Below are 7528 nucleotides of genomic sequence, written 5' to 3' on the forward strand. Positions count from 1 at the left end.
TAATGATGGAGTCTCTGTCTTCGTTTAGAAACGTCAACAATTTATTTGGAATCTAACATAGAAAATGTAACATTCAAAATTAATTAAAAAAAACTTGAACAAGGAAATGTAACATTCAACATCAATCCAACCTCCAGCTTTCCTCGTGAGTGCCCGGATTGTTTACATGATGTGGGCCCATCTGTCTGCGTCACACAAATACCCGGCGCATTTACTGACGCACATGACGTTTAAAAATGTTCAGCGTAGTGTCCGAATCCTCGTTTGTTCGTTCCCTATATAGTGCACTATATCATGAACACTATATAGGGAATAGTGAGTGAGTGTATAGCGAACGACTTCGAACACAGCATAGTATCTCCAACTCTAACATATTGTTAAAAGCTAAGCCATACCATTGCAATGTTTTGCAAGCTAAAAAGTGGTACTAAAAAACGTAAAGAGAAGAAAGACCTGGCGCGCAATTCGAAATGTTTGCACAGCGTTTTTCCTGTACCTCACCATACCAGTGACAGTAGCCACGGCAGAGCGGTCATTTTCCAAGCTCAAATTGATAAAGACTTCTCTAAGGAGCGCCATGGCACAGTAGCGATTGAGTGTATTGGCCATACTCTCAATCGAGAATGAAAGAGCAAGGAAATTGGATTTCACCTCTATTATCAACAAGTTTGCTGAACAGAAGGCATGCAGAGTTAACTTCTGAACGGGTAAGAGCAGTTGTTATTTTATTATTGGTTATGGCCGCTGTGCCATGTAGGAGTATGTTACCATTGGCCATTTTGATTAGGCCATAGTTGTGCTGTTTGGGAAATGTAGTTGTGTGGTCAGCTGAATGGAGTATTTATGTTTTGTTTTTGATAGTAGGCAGTGTGTTGCAAATACAGTGTACGTGGTCCTAATAATGTTTCCGTGATTTTGACGTGTGATCTAGGGATGCTAAGTCTCTGTCCATGGTTCTGATGATGATTTTGCGTTCTCTCGTTGTGGCGGCTGTTGGCTTAGGCCCTATGGGGGAGTGTGTGTGTGTGTGTGTGTGTGTGTGTGTGTGTGTGTGTGTGTGTGTGTGTGTGTGTGTGTGTGTGTGTGTGTGTGTGTGTGTGTGTGTGTGTGTGTGTGTGTGTGTTATAACATTAGAGCGTCACCTATGGCATCACAATGCACTTGTTTTCGTTCAATTTCAAGTTCAAGTTTGTCTTTCATTGTCAGAACGTTGAACTTGGCCTTGGGCCAAAACCATTGTACTGTGAAGTCACAGGTGTAACCCTAATATTATAACAGTAACAGTCATTGCGGTAGATCAGGAACAGGATTTAAGGAATAGGGACAATAGAGATGTTACACGAATGATCTGAATATTGTGAATTCTTGGCTTAGTGAGAACCAGTAATACAAACATAATGACTTAGTAGTAATTGCTCCTGATTTATATATATATATCATATTATATATAGCTAATAATATATAAATATTATATCATAGCAATATTGGTAGTTGGGACTGTCAATATGGTTCTGACCCATGAAGAAGTCAATGTCAGAGCTGAAACCGAGGTTGCTGTGTGTGTGCGTGTGTGTGTGCGTGTGTGTGTGTGTGTGTGTGTGCCCATCCCCTATCCCAGGTGGATCATCGTTTGCTTCCCGTTCTCCCAGAACAATTAAGCCAAGCCTCTTTACTGTATCTCTGCGCCAATGAATTTTAATATTTAAACAGCCACACAGAGACTCCTGTGCACCGCCGACCCCAGATTAGAATAAACCTATTTAAATATTGATAGTCATAAATAAACAGTCCAATTAGGAGATCTTTGGTGGCGCACCGGCTTGCTGGCGTAGGTAGAGGAGGGAACAGAAAAAGGTTTAGCCCAAACGCTGATTAGCTGGGTAAACAGCAGTGAAGGTGACTCGAAGGGCTGACAGATAGACACACACAAAGAAACGGAATGTTACGGCTGGACAGGTGGGGGGAGAGCCAGAGCGAGTGTCTGTGAAGTATATTCATCAGTAAACTTGAGTGGTCTTTGCAAGGCCGATGTCAGAGTAAACGTTTGACTGAACTCTGTAATGTTTCACTAGTTTTGTGTTTCTAGTGGGAAGTGTGAAGACGGAAACAAGCGTAATGAAGAACTTCATTATGCTTTGTGTAGTGGACATGAGTCATTCTTGTACTGGATGCGTAATATTTCCAAATCGATTCTGTGATATGTTTTTTTACTCTTTCTCATGAGGATGCAGTCTTGAAACTGGAGACAGAATGCAAATCCTTTGCAAGCTGGCCACGTGCACGCTTGTGACTGACAGTGATTCATTCATGGTATGAAGGAGACATGATGAGGGTCTGATTAAGGAGGTAGGAGAGGATGCTTCAATGTTAACTACGCTCAGTAGGCTGATTGAATGAGAACTTTCACTGACACAGAACTTTGGAATAATCATGTATTTAAATGGCTCACGTGAATGCTTCCTTTCTCACTCGTCATCTACTGTTCTCACAACACAAAGAACACAAGAAGAGAAACGTTGTACCCTTAGTACTACGGAACTTTTAAGCCTTTTCAATTCGGGGGTTTTGCTGACGCTTTTGTCCAAAGCTACTTAGAACCATTCATTCATACATGATCACACCGACGGCAGAGCCAACCACGAAGCGAGAGAGCCAGCTGGTCGGGAGCAGTTAGGGTCAGGTGCCTTGCTCAGGGACAACTAGGAGGAGCCGGGGATCGAACTGGCAACCTTCCGGTTACCAAACAACCTGTTCTACCTCCTGAGCTACTGCTCCAAAAAGCCTACACTGTACACCCAAACCATAACCCAAAACCCCTCCACCCTTAACCTTCACCCATAAGCCCTAAACGCGTAACAATGACTTCTTAAGCACTTGAACCCCTGAACCCTTAATCCTAAAGCCTATACCAGAAACCCTTAAACCCATCCCTTAAATCCTGGACACTAAACCCGTTATTCAGATGTAAAATTCAGACAGTACTACACGGCGAGCGGCTGAGCCAACAGCAACGGCACAGAAGTTCACATAGCCATATGTATGCACACCCGGACAACACACACACACACACACACACACACACCGCACACGCACACGCACACAGACACTCTGGTTTAAGCTCATAAATTCATAAGACAACGTTTATGCCAGGCAGAGCAGACTTACATGACAGCCTCCTGACAGCTCCCGTACACAAGAATATATATATATATATTTATATACATATATATGTATTCAAAACGTAACTCAGAAGCAAGACAAGAGTCAAGAGGGGGCGTGGTGGTTATGTGTGTGTGTGTATGCATGTGTACTAGCGTGCGTGTGCATTGGCATGCGCGTGTGTTTTTGTGTGCATGTGTGTGTGTGTGTGTGTAAGTGTGAGGCAAGCGTATGTGTGTATGCGTGCCTGTGTGACCCTGTGTGTGTGCATGCGTCTGTGTGTGTGTGTGTGTGTGTGTGTGTGTGTGTGTGTGTGTGTGTGTGTGTGTGTGTGTGTGCAAGTGTGTGGCAAGCTTAAATGTGTGGGTGCGTGCCTCTGTTTTCCCGTGTGTGTGCCTTGTGTGTGCGTGAAGTGGAGGCATGGGAGAGGTTGTAAGAGAAGAAACAACACATGAATAAGATCTGAATGAAACATGGGCCGGGCGCGGTCTGGGCAGGGGTGGAGACGGGGGCGGAGGTGTGATGTGCTGCGGCCCCGGTATCTGACAAGGGTGGGGTGGGGTGGGGGGGGGCACCAGTGGTTGACAGGCGGCCTGGTGGTGATGAACCTGGGGGAGGGACGAGGAGGTGGAGGTAAAGGTGGAGGTGGAGGCTTCTGCTCACCTGCTCCTCTGGGGGTGGGGGGGGGGGGCACACACACACACACACACACACACATAAAAACACACACATACACACATATACGCATGCACACAGACACAGTCAAACAGGTAGAGGGAGACAAAAGTATAGCGCTCTATATACATACACCATTGCGTAACATTAGATCCCCATGACCACACACACACACACACAGACGCACACACACACACACACACGAGCACACACACACACACATACGGTACACATACAAACACCCACACATACATACACACACACATACATACACACACACACATACACACACACATACAAACACCCCCATACCCACAGACACCGACAAGGGGTAAAGGTAGACCAATAGCAAAAACAACAAAAGTTAATCTCGTGCGATAAAGAGCTCTATACACATACACCATTGCAATAACATTAGATCCCAATGAACACACACACACATACACACCCACACACACACACACACACACACACACACACACATACACACCCCCCCACACACACACACACACACACACACACACACACACACACACACACACACACACACACACACACACACACACACACACTGCACGGTGTGCCAGGTCATCAGAGGGTAGACGGAGGTAGGCAACGGCAACAGACCTTACAGTAAACACAAAAAACAAAACTGCTGACAAAAGGTGTTCAAAAGGTGTTGAGAAGGGCTCACCACGATGTTGCACCAGCACACCATCACAGCACTTCAATCCTCATCGGATTCCAGCTGTTTGAATTCCAAGTTATAAGAGGAAAGGTTGCATGGTAATGGGCATTATCCTTGACTCTTCCAGGTCAAATGTGGCAGGGAGAGAGCGGTTAAATTGGACTGCTTCTCGGTAGGGATCTCGGTAGCACCTGCGGCGTTCCCGGTGATTCACAACTATTTATTTATAATGCATGTAATGATGACCCGTGTTACTTTCTGGTTACAATCCATGATGTGGTGCAGGAGTCTCTCTCTCTCTCTCTCTCTCTCTCTCTCTCTCTCTCTCTTTCTCTTTCTCTTTCGCTTTCCACCTGAATCCGCCATCATGCTTACTCTCTCTTCTCATCTTTTCTTTTCTAGGGCTCCAGCTTTTGCTCTCCTAAATCTCTCCCTCTCCTTCTCTCTCTCGCTCTCCCCCTCTCCCCCTCTCGCCCTCTCTCGCCCTCTCCCCCTCTACCCCCCCTCTCCCCCCCTCTCTATCTCTATCTCTCTCTCTCTCTCTCTCTCTCTCTCTCTCTCTCTCTCTCTCTCTCTCTCTCTCTCTCGCCCTCTCCCCCCCTCTCTCTCTCTCCCTCTCTCCCTCTCCCCCTCTACCCCCCTTTTCGCGTTAACTGCTGATGCACAGGGTGTCCTTGTGCGTCTTCATTCGCCGTAGGGGGTTCTCAACTCCCTTTCAAATCCCTCAACGGCGATATTTGACACCTAGGGAAAGCGCTCCGGCAAATTTTTGTCTCGTAGGACGGTACTGAAACGGGTTAGGCACTGAAACGGGTTAGGGTTAGGGTAGTAGTGGTTAGGGCTAGGGTAAGGGTAGTAGTGGTTAGGGTTAGGGTTAGGGTAGTGGTTAGGGTTAGGGTTAGAGTTAGGGTTACGCACTGTTTGCTGTGGAGGGATTACATTTGAAAAACCCCTGCGTCATTAGAAGATGCACAAGGACACCCTTTGCGTCAGCAGTTTACGCGAAAAGCCCCTGAACAATCTTCGATTTTTGACGAACTCGGAGGGAGACTTTTGTTGTTGCACAGTTTGCTAGCAGGATGCAGTCTCCCAGTGTAGGTCTTTGCCTTCTTCTATTTGTGGGCCCCTAAGAGCTGCATTTCAGATCATCTGTATTTCATAAACGGTGCGAGATCTTTGCCGTGTGCGAGAACGGAAAGAAATTCTTGACAATGGGAGAGGAAGGAGGTGAGACTGCATTGTGTGCAACGCATTCCTTCTCTCCTCAATAAAAGAAAGACTTTTGATTCAAGCTGTCAGAGAACTTCAGACTATACCGTCAACTTGAAAAGAAATAATTATACTTCAAATACTCGTAAAAGGAGTTATTTTCAGAGCAGAGGAGCGTGAATGCCTCTATTGTGGAACACTTCAGTCTTTTTGTGAATGGAATTAAAAAACCCTCACCTTGCATTGTCTTCACCGAGGTAAGGAGAACGACAGTGGTGTAGGGAACGGTGATACCTGTGTGCACTGTTATGTGGGTGCAGCTTATGTTGGGGGAGGAGGGGGGGGGGTGGAGGAAGGCAGGTGCATAGCAGGATAGTCTATAGGCCATAATGACATGTATCTGGAATTGAAGTGGACTATACGTCGCTCTGGGTAACCACGTACCCTAATGAACTATCGATATAACTTATGCACGTGCACGTGCGTGTGTGTGTGTGTGTGGGTGTGTGTGTGTGTGTGGGTGTGTGTGTGTGTCGGTCTGGGTGTGTGTCTCACAAGTTGCAGTAATCACGTCCACAGCTGCAGGGATAAATACAAAGGGGAAAACCGAGTCTGAGTGTGGAGATGATAGCAAATCGCATATCAGACGCCACAAGGCACCAATCAGACACCAATCAGACATGTCCACACCGCTACTGGGAGACTGAACCCTTCAACATAGGAATTACATAAGACCACACTTTCTGACAAAAAAGGGAAAGTTGAATGAGCAAAAATAAGTCTACAAAAAGACACAGAATTCTAAAACTCCCACACTTATCTCTCAGCCAATAAGAAGTGCCCACCCCTTCCATGGAAAAAACACTGACAGCATGCGACCGTCAGCCACTATAGGTACTTTCTTCCATACTATTCCATTTCATATCAGATATCAGATCATGCATTTTCAAATAAAGCCCTCTCTCCTACCGTCCCTGGCTTTGTGAAGTCCTCAGCTCATCTCCCTTCACCACAAATGAACAAATACTTCTCTCAATCCAACCTGGTCTTTCTCAGCTGCTTCAGATAAACAACAATGGGTTAGAACAGAAGGAGGGGAGACTCAGTGTGTTTTTTTAAATGCATTTTATAAGACACAGATCAAAATAGGTAACATCAAATGAAGAAAAAACAGAGGCCAAAATGTCAGATATAATGTGACAGCCGGCGAAAAAATAACGGGGAGGGGTCGTGTTGGTGGGGGTCTAAGTCATCATTGGGGGGAATTGTGGCCACGTTGTCTAGGATACCGCTGTCTGACAGTTAAGCCCCCACCGTCCCTGTCTCACCAATATAACTGTCTCCCGGGAACTGACGCGCCATTGGTCCAATAACAGAACCACATTTCCTGCCCACTGACAACACTAGAGGGATTGGGGGAGGTGGTGGGAGGGAAAGAGGTGGGAGGGAGCGGTAACAGAGAGCAAAATTGAGGGGGAGAGAGAGAGAGACAGAGAGGGAGCGAGAGAGAGCGAGAGAGAGAGGGAGGAAGAGAGAGAGAGAGAGAGAGAGAGAGCAAGTGAGAGGGGAGAGAGTAGAGAGAGGGGGGAAAAGTGCCAGGTGGTGAGGGAAAAGGTTTGGAGAGGGGTCAAGAGAGAGAGAGAGATAGATCGAGGTGGTGACAACATAAAAAGCGAGAGAGAGAGAGAAATTGAGAAATCGAGAGCTACCTGTCACGTGTACACGTTGTGTCATCAAGGAAGAGGTGCTAAACGCTGGCAATCAGCAGAGATTCATCAGCCCCTCTCTTCCTGCCAG

This window comes from Gadus macrocephalus, chromosome 5 (assembly GCF_031168955.1).
Source record: "Gadus macrocephalus chromosome 5, ASM3116895v1".
Classification (NCBI taxonomy): Eukaryota; Metazoa; Chordata; class Actinopteri; order Gadiformes; family Gadidae; genus Gadus; species Gadus macrocephalus.